Source organism: Podarcis raffonei, chromosome 1 (genome assembly GCF_027172205.1).
Source record: "Podarcis raffonei isolate rPodRaf1 chromosome 1, rPodRaf1.pri, whole genome shotgun sequence".
NCBI classification, from domain to species: domain Eukaryota; kingdom Metazoa; phylum Chordata; class Lepidosauria; order Squamata; family Lacertidae; genus Podarcis; species Podarcis raffonei.
The window spans coordinates 123,270,721-123,285,947 of record NC_070602.1 but is presented as its reverse complement, the minus strand read 5'-3'; positions in this window follow the sequence as shown (position 1 = coordinate 123,285,947).

The following is a 15,227-nucleotide window of genomic DNA, read 5'->3' as shown; positions in this document are numbered from 1 at the left end:
GAGAAGCGGACACGGAGCAATGGATCCAAACTACAAGAAAGAAGATTCCACCTAAACATTAGGAAGAACTTCCTGACAGTAAGAGCTGTTCGACAGTGAAATTTGCTGCCAAGGAGTGTGGTGGAGTCTCCTTCTTTGGAGGACTTTAAGCAGAGGCTTGACAACCATATGTCTTCCCAATAGCAATTCGTCACAACTTTAGTGGTTATGGCCTTGGGTGGAATCCTTTAGTCTTTTCTTCCCTATATGGGGGGTGGGTGTGAAGTGGTGACTCACCCCCCTGCGGCGGCAATTCCAGGATCCCCTCTTAAAGGGGTTATATATATATATGGGTGTCACTGGCCATGCACTGAAAGGTTATCAGTGATCTACCCTGTGTGTGGGGATATGGGCTGGGCTGCCTGCTACACTTATGTCTCACAGAGCACCCCCATATCCCATTTACCCTGATGAGCCCCAGTTCCCCCTGGCTGGGGGGCTGGGAGGGATACATGCCCAAGGCCGAAGCCAAGGTCTTCCTACATTCTGAAGTTTAATAAAGTTGTGGCCTAATTTTAATTCCATATAACATTGTCAGAGTCTCTATTCCTTCCTTATGATCCCTGGGGGCTGGGGCTGTCGCCGCCTGGTCACACAATATGGTATCTGTCTAGAGGGGAGGCCTTCTCTATGCCCCTAACCTAGTCCGGTGTCTTCAGGATGCACCAGTGTTGAAGTAAGACTCAATGCACCACTCTGGTCATTTGCTATATGTTGTTGTTGTTTAGTCGTTTAGTCATGTCCGACTCTTCATGACCGCATGGACCAGAGCACGCAGGCACTCCTGTCTTCCACTACCTCCCGCAGCTAGGTGAAACTCATGCTGGTAGCTTCGAGAACACTGTCCAACCATCTCGTCCTCTGTCATCCCCTTCTCCTTGTGCCCTCCATCTTTCCCAACATCAGGGTCTTTTCCAGGGAGTCTTCTCTTCTCATGAGGTGGCTAAAGTATTGGAGCCTCAGCTTTACGATCTGTCCTTCCAGTGAGTACTCAGGGCTAATTTCCTTAAGAAGGGAGAGGTTTGATCTTCCTGCAGTCTATGGGACTCTCAAGAGTCTCCTCCAGCAGCATAATTCAAAAGCATCAATTCTTCGGCAATCAGCCTTCTTTATGGTCCAGCTCTCACTTCCATACATCATTACTGGGAAATTGTTATACAGTGGTACCTAGAAATAGTGCTTCAGGTTAAGCACTTTGCTTCAGGATAAGAACAGAAATCGTGCTCCGGCGGCACGGCGGCAGCAGGAGGACCCATTAGCTAAAGTGGTGCTTCAGATTAAGAACAGTTTCAGGTTAAGAACAGACCTCCAGAACGAATTAAGTACTTAACCTGAGGTAGCACTGTATGTGGAAGGAAGGGAAGGTACCCCTGCCCGTACGGGCCAGTCTTGCCAGACTCTAGGGTTGTGCGCCCATCTCACTCTATAGGCCGGGGGCCAGCGCTGTCCGCAGACACTTCCGGGTCACATGGCCAGCGTGACAAGCTGCATCTGGCGAGCCAGCGCAGCACACGGAACGCCGTTTACCTTCCCGCTATTAAGCGGTCCCTATTTATCTACTTGCGCTTTGACCTGCTTTCGAACTGCTAGGTTGGCAGGCGCTGGGACCGAGCGACAGGAGCGCACCCCGCCGCGGGGATTCGAACCGCTGACCTTTCGATCGGCAAGTCCTAGGCGCTGAGGCTTTAACCCACAGCGCCACCCGCATCCCAGCACTGTATGTAGAATGGGGTAAATAGGCAGCATTCCGTCCTTTGCCCCAAGCAGTAAGATATCTTCTGCTAGGACTGGGTAATGTGGAGCACATTAAGAGAACTATGGAATAGAGCCTCAGTTAGTCTTCCCTCACCCACCATTCCTGAAACAAAGCATTTTTCCAGGTACCTCAAGCATCCTCAACTCACCTTGATACACTCTGGGGAAGTCCGTCTGTTGTTAATCATGCTCCCGCCCGTGTTGAAGCAACGCTGGCTGCTATGTCAGGTCTGACAGGATTCTCTGTATTCATGAGCAGATGTTCATCACAGGTGATTCACATACCGTATTTTTCGCTCTATAAGACGCACCAGACCACAAGACGCACCTAGTTTTTGGAGGAGGAAAACAAGACAAAAAATATTCGGAATCTCAGAAGCCAGAACAGCAAGAGGGATCGCTGTGCAGCAAAAGCAGCAATCCCTCTTGCTGGTCTGGCTTCTGGGATAGCTGCGCAGCCTGCATTCGCTCCATAAGACGCACACACATTTCCCCTTACTTTTTAGAAGTGAAAAAGTGAGTCTTATAGAGCAAAAAATATGGTATTTCCAATACCAAATCTGGGTACCGAGCAGAAAAGGGGGAAAAACAACAACATACTCTACTACAGTGGTACCTCTGGTTATGAATTTAATTCATTCTGGAGGTCCATTCTTAACCTGAATCCATACTTAACCTGAGCTCCCACTTTAGCTGAACGTGGGTGGCACTGTAGTCTAAACCACTGAGCCTAGGACTTGCCGATCAGAAGGTCAGCGGTTTGAATCCCTGCGATGGTGTGAGCTCCCGTTGTTCGGTCCCTGCCCCTGCCCAACTAGCAGTTCAAAAGCATGTCAAAGTGCAAGTAGATAAATACCTTCTCTGGTGGGAAGGTAAACAACATTTCCATGCGCTGCTCTGGTTCACCAGAAGCAGCTTAGTCATGCTGGCCACATGACCCGGAAGCTGTCTGCGGACAAACGCCAGCTCCCTTGGCCTATAGAGTGAAATGAGCGTGCAACCCCACAGTCGTCCGTGACTGGACCTAACGGTCAGGGGTACCTTTACCTTTACCACTTTAGCTAATGGGGCCTCCCACTACCACTGCACCGCCGGTGTGCAATTTCTGTTCTCATCCTGAGGTAAAGTTCTTAACCCAAGTCTGTAACCTGAGGTGTTTGTAACCCGAGGTACCACTGTAGTAGATGAAGTCCAAATATAAGAAAAAACAACTCCAACATGTTTCTGAATTTTGAGGAATTACGGCTTTCTCTTTCCTTCTTTACCTTTTATTTTGCAGTTGGGTTTGAAGTTAACTTTGCTCTCCCTAAGTTCAATTCCACGAACTGGGACATTGTCAAGTATAGGGGCATTGACAAGGAAATATGCTTTCTATGATCATGCTTAAAAATACACAGCGCAATGATTTATGTGTTAGAATCCCCTCCCACCCCCACCCAGGAAAAAAAAAATCAAGATATAAGACATGTGCCATCATTACTCATATGATTCTTTCATAAATTACAGGATGGTCATTGTAATGAATAAGTGGATTATTTTCCAACTGTACAAAGTAATGATATTGTTAGATTACTGTTTCCTTACAGATCACATGGCAAGTATATTGTTGTGGTCTGTCTAATGATAAAATCCATGTATTGATTGTGGTTCCTGATGTTTTGGCACAGAATACCCCCCCAATGTTTGCTTCCCTCATGCTCATATATCTGTGATGATGAGGATTATCTCATCATGGAAATCCCTCTTGCTCCCCTATGCTTTTTCTTCTCAATCTCTTGTTTATTCATAGTGCATAGCACTTCCCTTGTCCTCAGTAATAACCACTTGCGTGCATTCTGTCAGCCCTTCGTGAATGACACTGGCAGTAAAAGCAGGAGACATCGCAAATGAAACAGAATAGATACCCACCAAAGCATGGACAAAAACAAATAAACTGAAGCCTGCATACAAAGGCCAAGTGCAGCATTTATATACCCACCATGTTCTGGAAAAGAAAACTATACGTAATTTAGCCTTGGTCAAAAGTAACATATTTTGGCCCATTGTTTTAATGTGTGCTGGGCTGCCTGCAAATGTCAAAATATATCCATATCTATAGCTAGTCAAGCATTTGTTATGTGGGTGAGAAATGAAACCCTCCCGAAAGATGGTGGGAAGGGGAGAAATTGTAAAGGGCATCTCATGCAACTGTCAATTATCTATCACACACTCTACCCCCCAAAATCTAATTGTGTTACAGCATAAAGACTGGTATTGATGAAAAATAAAAAATGTGACTCCCTCTAACAATTGGATTGAAGATATGTACTCTGTACACAAGGACAAGTTGTGTACAAATGTAGACTTTGTTAGGATATTTCCGTTCCACCTTAAAAGGGAGCAGGCTGTGAGTCACAGAGTCTGCATATTTCCTGTTTCACAGGATGTTTATGTTTTCTGTTGCTTTTCGTTTTCTCTCTCGTTGCCTGAGCATACGGAAGCAGGCAGTCATGTTTTTTCTTTGTTCTGACCAACGCTGAATAAACTTGTAAATATGCTCTCCTGCTGTGCATCTTTCGCTGTGTGAATTCTGCTGATAGAGTGTGCACCAGCCTAAGAATGTGGCAATCTATTTCTGCGGCTTCGTGTCGCTAATTGCTGATACTGCCTGTCTACAGGAGGTCGATGGATCGTCCGGCAGCCGGCTTGGGGGCTCAGATGGGCTCTATCTCCCTGGCAGTATCCCAACAGACTTGTCATGGACAAATTTAACTATATTTGGAATTCATTTTTAATAAATACTTTATTAGGTTAAGGTCTGGTTTAAAAATATAACTATTTCCCCCTTTTTTGTAATGTACACAATAACTTCTTTTGTTCTCTCCCCCCCAACATGGATACTATTTCTTGTTTCTTCTTTTTGTGTCTTATCTTATTCTGTGCACTTGCAATTTTGTACTTTTCAATTTTGTACTTTTTATTTTTATTTTTCAATAAAGAACACACACACACACACACGCACACACACAATCTTGTTGCGGTTCACATAGGAGGCTATCTGGCACAGGCATACTTAACTTTGCCAACAGAACAGTGCCATTTGCCTTTAGACCATTCTCTAATTTTAAACAATCAGTCCCAACAGTTGTTTAATTGTACAGATACATTGTAAAGCCATTGTGATGGAGAAATTAGCAAGTAGGAAGAAACATTAACATTTAATGAGAGTAGCAACTTGGGAGCTTCAGATTTAAAGAGCTGCCTTGGAGCTGATAAACTCCATCTAAGCAATTGATCAGTTTCACGTGATGATGAGTCAATTTCATGTGATTTCCCCCCACTCGTCAACCCCAGCTAATATACAAGAGTTTTGTGTTAGTTCGGTCACATGCAACCCATCAAAGTACTGACTGTTACATCAGAAACTAGCAAAAGAAACTAGTAAATTGGCAAATATAATCCCTTTCATTTTAAAAAAAGTCACAAGAGATGTCTCTAATGCGCCATTTAAAGCATGGTGCTGTTTTTTAAGAAGTCTTCATTTGTTCTATAAAACAGTCCATATAATGCTCAAAGAAGGGTATGGATGTTTCATCAGTAGCAAATGTGCTTCAAAATTATGTGAGAAACGCACAGAGGATGAACTTCCCCCAAGAAATGCTAATTGTGGAGATCCATTATAAAGCAAAACATCTTGTTGGGTATCTAAGATGCTGTTGCTATGCATTTTCCTATGCCAAGTTGCTTGCATGACCATGCTAGGATTGATCATAAATTGCAGTGGAAGACAGGATATGCCTGTTTTCCTTGAGCACGTTCTGCTGTGATGGTTTGCAGCATAATGTAAAAGGAAGACACACTTACAGAGGGCATTTTGACAGCAGTGATGAAAGAAAGAAAGAAAGAAAGAAAGAAAGAAAGAAAGAAAGAAAGAAAGAAATGCAGTAGATCTAGGTATGAGAAATAGGTTAATGGAAAAAAGAAGGCTTCGACAACCTCACTCCTAATATTGTGTGTGTGTGTGTGTGTGTGTGTGTGTGTGTGAAAATGAGAGAGAGAGAGAGAGAGAGAGAGAGAGAGAGAGAGAGAGAGAGAGAGAATGAATTCTGGAGAAATGCAAGGGATGCTGGCAGCTGGAGGACAGTGCAGCTGTCTTAGTACCTGCAGAAGTAAAACTTGGACAATTGAAGACACCTGAAGGATGAGAGGCACAGCACCTTTCTAAATCTTGACTGGAAACACATGGGAGAAGGTGATGCTATACAATGGTACCTCTGGTTAAGAACTTAATTCATTCCGGAGGTCCATTCTTAACCTGTAACTGTTCTTAACCTGAGGTACCACTTTAGCTAATGGGGCCTCCCGCTGCCACTGCACCGCAGCATGATTTCTGTTCTCATCCTGAGGTAAAGTTCTTAACCCGAGGTACTACTTCCAGGTTAGCGGAGTCTGTAACCTGAAGCGTTTGTAACCCAAAACGTTTGTAACCCGAGGTACCACTGTATTGAAGTCGCAGTTAGCATAGAATGGCTTGAAGCTACCTTAGACCAGGGGCAGCCTATGTGAGGTCCTTCAGATATTTGTTGGTGACTACAGCTCCCATCATCCTTGATCATTGGTCATATTGGGTGGGGTTTATGGGAGTTGTAGTCCCACACAATCTGGATGGCACAATGTTTGTTGTCCCTGCTTTATACAAGTGGTCACAAATGTTGAATTGGTACCCATTATAGCATCATGGGGAGATTAGCTCTCTCTCTCTCTCTCTCTCTCTCTCTCTCTCTCTCTCTCTCTCTCGGCAGTGACATTCTGAAGAAAAACAAAATGATTTAGGGAGGGAGCAGGGATCTGAGGGAAGGGAAGTGATCTATGTATTTAATACACAGGTGATTGAGTTGAGTGTTTATAGTGGAAGCATAAGACATTGTGAAACAAAGGGTATGATGCCTCAGAATCTCTCCCGTTTTCTATATTTCTGTATCCTGGCTCTGTTGTCATGCCCCTACATGGATCATTTTCCGCATTCACTTCAGGAACAAGGCGAACTCTAGGAATGTAAAGGTGTACACACAAGAATTTCCACTGCCACTGAAGTAAATGGGACAACTCTTGTGGGTTGGTTGAGCTTTGTTGTGTGTACTGAAGCTCCCACTTCTACGGTAAAATACTAGAATAGCCGCTCCTAGCCGCTCCTTCAGGTATACAGGACCGAGGCTGTTTAAGGACTTTTTTCAGACCATTAAGGAGGTCTTGACCAAGGTGAGCAACTCCTAAGCCACTTTTCTTTTCTTTTCATTTCATTTTTTTTTTTTAGCAAAACACAAAAACGCTGTGTGTGGGGAAGTGGTGGTGGTGGTGGAAGTATTGTTCAAAGGCTTTCCAAACCCTTCATAAGCTATTTTAGAACAAAACAGGCACAGAGAAACTTTGCTTGCAATGACTCACTGTTTTCCTGAGAAGAAAGCTTTTGATGTGATGTAGGAGGCTGTAGGGAACAAGCTTGCTTGAATTGGAGGAGTCTCTGTGGAACACGGCACCATATATTTTGAACAGGAATACTGGCGTGTATCGGCTCCTCTGGCCACATGCTAGAGACAAGCAAGACTTGACACATTTTCATGAGGAAATTCCTGAGACTAGATGCATATCTATAACAAACAAAGAGGGTTTCCCTCTCAGGTAAAAACATCCAAGCAGCTATAGTAACACGTTTTGATGGAAGAGGTTTCCTTTTCCCTTTTAAATCATCATCCGCTTGTTTTAGCTTTTAGCAGTAGTTAAAGCTGATTATTTCTAGCTTTCGGCGAAAGCAGGAGCTGCTGGAATTTATTGATAAACTTCTATCTTACACCCACGTCTTAATCAATTCCGAGCTTTGCTTCCCACCAGAATTACTCTGCTTATTGTTGACAAATATCCTCTTATCTCCATTTCCCTTGTGGAAAAAAAATAGTGCAAAGAAAGCTGGCAGCCACCATACCGAACAATTAAAACTAAGTAATGTTGGCTTAAGAAAAGAAAAAGAACAAGAACAGCCAATTCTATTTTATTTGATTATTCTTCCTGCAAACTCCATTGTGGCTTTCTGGATTCACAGACTGACTAATCAGCTCAATTAATTAAGCTCTGGGATCTCAAGAGAATGATGTTGTTTGAAAAGGAGGAAAAAAAGAGAAGAGAACAAAATACAAGGAGAAAGTTCCCCAAAATGTCTCTCTAATTAATATTAAGAGAGAGTGCTGGAATAGCCCTCATTGTCTTTGGTGAGAATTGATATCTGTCAGTATCGCATGTCCCACATGCACCGTATTTTTTGCTCCATAAGACGCACCAGACCATAAGACGCACCTAGTTTTTGGAGGAGGAAAACAAGAAAAAAATTATTCTGAATCTCAGAAGCCAGAACAACAAGAGGGATCACTGCGCAGCGAAAGCAGTGATCCCTCTTGCTGTTCTGGCCTCTGGGATAGCTGCGCAGCCTGCATTTGCTCCATAAGATGCACACACATTTCCCCTTACTTTTTAGGAGGGAAAAAGTGAGTCTTATAGAGCAAAAAATACGGTAGTTATTTGTTACCAGGGTTTTTTCCCCAGCCGGAACTCTCTGGAACTCAGTTCCAGCACCTCTCGGGGGGGGGCGCTATTGCCATTATAAGATAACAAGGGAGTCGTTCATGCTGAGTTCTGGCACCAATTTTTCTAGAAAAAACAGCACTGTTTGTTACACATAAAACATTGTCAATTGTAGCTTTGCATTTGTTGGTGCACAATAAACTCTCTGATGTCTACTGTCTGTGACTTTATGTGCCCAGCTGCTGAGTTCATAATTATGCTGCTGAGTTATTATTATTATCAGAGCTTTTTTCTTAAAAAAAATGTTTAGGGGTACTCTCATTTTCCGACTCATACTGAAATACTGTCCCTCAATGAGGCCAAACTTAGATTTACAAAATGTTTAGGGGTATGCATACCCCTGCGTCCCCCCCCCCAGAAGAAAAGCACTGATTATTATTATTTGTTTCATTTCTATATCACTTCATATTTTAAAGGGGGAGAAATCTCAAAGTGGCTTACAACACATTTAAACATCAAATAAAACAATCCAGAATAAAACATTCTGAAGAAATTCAAATATAAAGTATACATTGAAAGCAATGTAATTAACAGAAAACAAAATCTTAAAAGATTTCAAAATAAAACATTACAAAGAAGTACAGAATGAGCACTGGATGCAGCAAAGTCAACCAAAGAAGAATCTTAAACATTTCATTTCATTTCACTTTTAATTTTCATGCCACCGTTTGATATTACTACTCGCATGGCGGTTTACAAGCTGAAGAAACACACACCGTATAACAATCTGAATCAACGCAAAAATAATAATAATGAAAACGTAACTTTAAAATAAACAACTTATTTCAAATAAACACTCAATAATCCATTAGGGTATAATGGTACACAATAAAATTAAAAATCAGCAAACAACAATTAAACAGAAATTTACTCCTAACATTTACAAACACATAATTACCAAACTATTTAGCAATAAAAAGAACAGCAAGTCACAATGAATAAAAATGCCACAATATGCATGAAACCAGGTAAAAGGGTCAAACTGAGAAACAAAAGAACACAACTTACAAAATTATTATTTAAAAAATATATCAAAGGAAACCATTACTAAAGGAAATAAAATATAAAATGCACATTTAAAACTGTGTAACTAACAAAAGAATAAATTATCTTAAGCATGGACTGTATCTGCTTCTATTGATGTCAAGCCTGTCAATGGTGGTTCATGGAGGGTGGCAACTATGGAAGCTCAGGCTCAATGACCTCAGACTGCACAAAGAGATAGCCAAGATACCAGCTATCTGCAGATTCCAGGTCACGAGGGGTGTGGGGTGTGGAGGGTGCCCTCCCAGGCGCCGGATAGCCACTCGGGTGCACGGAGTAGTGTGCATAATAATAATCGTAATAGTAATAGTAATAATTTATTTATACCCCGCCTATCTGGGTGGCTCCCAATCGAGTGTTAAAAACAAAACAGCATTAAATATTAAAAACTTCCTGTCAGCGCTGCCCAAGGTCCCAGCTCACACAAGACCAACGCTGCTTCTTTCTCTAGTATAAAAGTCTTTATTGAAGTTCAGTTTCACTTCCAGACGCGCAGCGCACAACGCTACGTCTATACCTTAGACCGTCAAAGTTCCATCTGAATCTCCTCCCCCCTGACACCAGTTTAAGATTCTAGCCTTACTCCACCTCTTCCTCTGTTCCTTCCTTCTCTGCGCCCTCCTGCTAGTCGGAGTCTCAGCCCTCCTAGACTCCTCTGACGCTGAGTCCCCTGACTCTTCTCCCTCCCTCCCTCGGGCCTTTGGACCTGGCTCCCAATCCGGGTTTTCTGCTGTCCCGCGCTCCTCCACATTTGAACTTGGCGCGCGCGCGCAGCCTCCCACTTTCCTTCTGACCGTTACACTTGTGTCACTGCTCCCTCTTTTGGGGAGGCTAGCTGGACCTGGCCTTCCCTCCGTTCCCCCACTTCCCGATGGGGGCGTGGTTACCCCTGACTCATCTTTTCTCCCCGCTGGAGGAGAGGCTGATCCTGGCTCATGTGACTCTTCCCCCCCACTGTGCTCTGGTGGGGGAACTGGTCCTGATCCTCCGCTGCTCCCTTGGGAGTCCCCGCTGGTCCCTTGTTTCTGGAGCGTCCCCCCTGGGACCCCACTCGCCCTTACCAAAGGCGCCCCCTTCTGGGAATCTTCTGATTCGCTGGAGAAGCTCATGGAATCTCTCGGGCCACTGTCATATTCCCCTACGCTCCCTTCTGATTCTTCTCCTCTGCTCTCTATTTGCTCTCTCCCCTGCGCTTCTGCTCCTGAGCCTCTGACACTTCCCTAAACAGGGCTGCCTTCAGATGTCTTTTAAAAATGAGATAGCTGCTTATTTCTTGGACATCTGATGGGAGGGCGTTCCACAGGGCGGGCGCTACTACCGAGAAGGCCCTCTGTCTGGTTCCCTGTAACCTCACTTCCTGCAACGAGGGAACCGCCAGAAGGCCCTCAGCACTGGATCTCAGTGTCCAGCTGAATGATGGGGGTGGAGATGCTCCTTCAGGTATACAGGACTGAGGCTGGGGATGGAGCGAGCCGCCGATGGCAGACATTCAGCACGCCACCCGCCCGCGACTCCCAAGCCTCCCCCAAGCTGTCAAAATGAAGGGGGAAGGGTGCATGCCACTGGCAAAGAGGCACAGCTCCCCCCTTCCCCTGACAGCTTGGGTTAGGCTTGGGAGTCGTGGGTGGGCGTCGTGCCAAATGTCACCCCCCTCAGTGAAGCCACCCGGGGCAACCCGCTCCCACCGCACACCCCTTCCTCCGACCCTGCTCCAGGTGTAAGTTTGTTGAAACCAGCTGATGGCTACTCATGGTTCCCATTTACAGAAGAGGTGGTAGAATGGAAAAATGGCGGTAGTTTTTCGAAACTGGGCTTTGATTAACATTACAGTAATACAATGGAGAAATTAAGTGCTTGAAAAATAAGACCATTGCATTTGATCATGTCTCAGCCATCCTTCATTATTCACCTCCTGCTCTGAGCTAATTGAGTATGCAATTAATGCACACAGCGAAGCTTTGCATGTACTTATGTCAATGCATCAGGGATGAATTTCAGCCTTGGCATGAGCATGAAAAAATAATACCCAACCACCATGGAGATTTCTTTCATGGTTGGCTATTTGGAAAAGTTGAGCCAAAAGTTATCAGAATCTATTTTCAATTCAACTTAGGCAACATAGATGAATAATTTGATTCATTAGTGTGTTTTTTTATCAGTAAGTATACAAGAGATATTTTACAGTAAAATTCTTTCTATCATCTATTTATCTATATCTATCTATCATCTGTCTATCTGTCTATCTATCTGTCTGTCATTTATCTGTCTATCTGTCTATATCATCTATCTCTCTATCATCTATCTATCTATCTATCTATCTATCATCTATCTATCTATCATCTATCATCTATCTATCTATCATCTATCATCTCTCTCTAGATAGATGATGATGATAGATAGATAGGATAGATAGATAGATAGATGATAGATGATAGATGATAGATGATAGATAGATAGATAGATAGATAGATAGATAGATGATAGATAGATAGATAGATGATAGAATTTTACTGTTCAGGGAATAAAACTTTAAATCTCTATTTCTATCAAATTTATACCCCACCTTACAAGTGGCTTCGAGGCAGCTTACAACAATCTCAAAAACAACTCAATCCTATAAAATACAATATCAACACAGCAGTACCACAATATATTAGAAAAAGCAACACCAGGAAATAGATCAGTAGCTATAAGTCATGGATAGGATCTCAAAAACCATTAAAACAATGAAATATTAAGATGGAGATTGTCAAGTGCCTAAAAGATAACAAGCATGGTGCAAGGTGAACATTGTTTGTCAGTATGCTTTTCACTATGCCTTTCTTATGTTTTTATCATTGATGTTTTGCAATGTGTTTCTAATGTTGTACACCCCCATGAGAACTTTTGATAAAGGGTTGTACAGTGGAACCTTGGTTTTCAAACGTAATCTGTTCTGGAAGACCGTCCGACTTCTGAAACATTTGAAAACCGAGAAGCAATGGTCAGAAAAATCCATTGAGAAAATTTAAAAACATGCCGTGGAAGCCATTCAACTTCCAAGGCACGTTTGAAAATGGAAGCAATTACTTCCGGGTTTTCGGTGTTCAGCTTCTGAAATGTTCAGCTTCTGAGACGCTCAAAAACCGAGGTTCCACTGTATATCAATTGAATTGTTGTTGTTATTGTTGTTAGTCTTCGGGCTTATCCATACTTAAGTTTCCTTTGCTCTTTCCAGGTAGTCTGTTATGTACTGAAGTTCTCACCCTGGGCCAGCAGGGGGATACTGTAGATAGTTATGCAAATAAGGGATTGAAAGTGACATTCAGTGATTGGATAGTTTTAGAAAATTGTTACAGTTACATTGTACTGGAGCTCTATATAAGCAGGCTAACTGAACCCTTCAGTTCAGTTCAGTTCTGGCCTCTGAATAAACAGGAGCTGTTTGAAGAATCGCTGTGTCGTCTGATATGTTCACCCACAACTTAACACAGTCCACACTTTAAATCCCTGTGTACAAGCACCTCCCCGTCTCCCTTTTGGCTCTGGAACTCTTTTTCCGTGAAAACCTGCCACTGAGCACTAAAGAGCAGCGGGGAACTCTGGGCCAATAAAAAACATGCAGGGACAGAGAGCTTTAAAGCAGAGCTTTCCAAACTGTGTGTCATGACATGTTAGTGTGCCAGCTACAGTGTGCTCCTCCAGGGGCTGGAAAGGGGTTAGTTTAACACCCAGTTTGATTGTAACCCTGAACTACTGTGTCGCGAAATGATGCACGTCTAAAAAGTGTGTCACCAGCATGAAAAGTTTGGAAAGCTCTGCTTTAAAGAATGGATCTGTACCTGGAAAGAGCAGAGCGAAAGCTAAGCCCAGGTGGTCATGTGCCTAGCTGACAAAACATGGGGACAATTGAGGGAAGGATTCTGAAATGCAATGTACAACATTTATTTTCTGACTCTTCAGTGTCTTCTTTCTGCATTATGGGCAGGCGGCTTAGACCTTCATCTTCCTCCATCCCTGAGATTCCTCGAGATTGTCGGGGGCAATGAAGCCACAAAATAGCCAAAGACAAAGGCCAGGTTCGCCTGTCACTTGGTACCACAAGTCTCATGACTATCTCAAAAAAGAAGAAGAAGGATGCTACCAAGTCCTGTTCCACAAGGATTTGCTGCTGGCAGATTCTACTCCAGACATTGCGCCTCAGAAGGGAAAGAGAAAAGAAATACTGAAGAGTGATGGAAGCTTTATTTTATATTTCTTTCCAACTTGTAGACAACAGCTCTATTTATACCATGCTCCTGGGTGTTTTGTGTTTAGGGATGGCAAAGGAGGAAGGAATTAATCTCCAGGATAACGTCCTTATTGCTATCCCCAAATCTGATTTCACTGCTAAGAGTCCCCAAGGAGTTTTATTCCATGTTCATAAAAATGGGGGAAGGAATATGTTGGAAGAAATATGTACAAAGGAAGACAGGAGGAGACATCCGTTGCCAGCTTATGAGACTGGGGAAGGGAAGAGCATTTGCAAATATATAAGGGATTCACAGGTAATAAAAAAGAATCCTTTTTATATCCTCTTTCTCCCAATTGTGTCACCTCTATTTACATGTTCATAAAATAGGTAAAGGTAAAGGTACCCCTGCCCGTACAGGCCAGTCTTGACAGACTCTAGGGTTGTGCGCCCATCTCACTTAAGAGGCCGGGGGCCAGCGCTGTCCGGAGACACTTCCGGGTCACGTGGCCAGCGTGACAAGCTGCATCTGGCGAGCCAGAGCCGCACACGGAAACGCCGTTTACCTTCCCGCTAGTAAGCGGTCCCTATTTATCTACTTGCACCCGGGGGTGCTTTCGAACTGCTAGGTTGGCAGGCGCTGGGACCGAACAACAGGAGTGCACCCCGCCGCGGGGATTCGAACCGCCGACCTTTCGATCGGCAAGCCCTAGGCGCTGAGGCTTTTACCCACAGCGCCACCCGCGTCCCTATGTTCATAAAATACTTGCATCTAAATGTGTGTTTACAGATGTGAACAGGGCTTGAATAATTTACTGATCATAGTGCCTATGAAACCACTTCTTCAATAATTCAGAGCAGCTACCCTCAGACATTGGGCAAATGGACACATGTACATTTCCACGCACAATTCAAAGTGTTGGTGCTAACCTTTAAAGCCCTAAACGGCCTTGGTCCAGTATACCTGAAGGAGCATCTCCACCCCCATTGTTCGACCCGGACACTGAGGTCCAGCACCGAAGGCCTTCTGACGGGTCCCTCACTGTGAGAAGTGTGGTTACAGGGAACCAGGCAGAGGGCCTTCTTGGCAGTAGCGCCCGCCCTGTGGAACGCCCGCCCACCAGATGTCAAAGAGAACAACACCTACCAGACTTTTAGAAGACATCTGAAGGCAGCCCTGTTTAGGGAAGCTTTTAATGTTTGATGGACTACTGTATTTTAATATTTTGTTGGAAGCCGCCCAGAGTGGCTGGGGGAACCCAGCCAGATGGGCGGGGTATAAATATTATTATTATTATTATTATTATTATTATTATTATTATTTAATCTCTTTGAATTACAGTGTCCATCTCTCTCTCTCTCTCTCTCTCCCTCCCTCCCTCCCTCCCTCCCTCCCTCCCCCTTCTCCTTCCCCTGCTTTTTTTGATGATTGGCTTGCTAAGAGCAGGGCTTATTTTCCATCCCAAACTCACCAGCATTCAGTTCTGGCACCTCTCAGGTGTTCATCATTGCCATTATAAGAGAACAAGGGAGGTGCCCGTGGTGAGTTCTGGCACCTCTTTCCCTA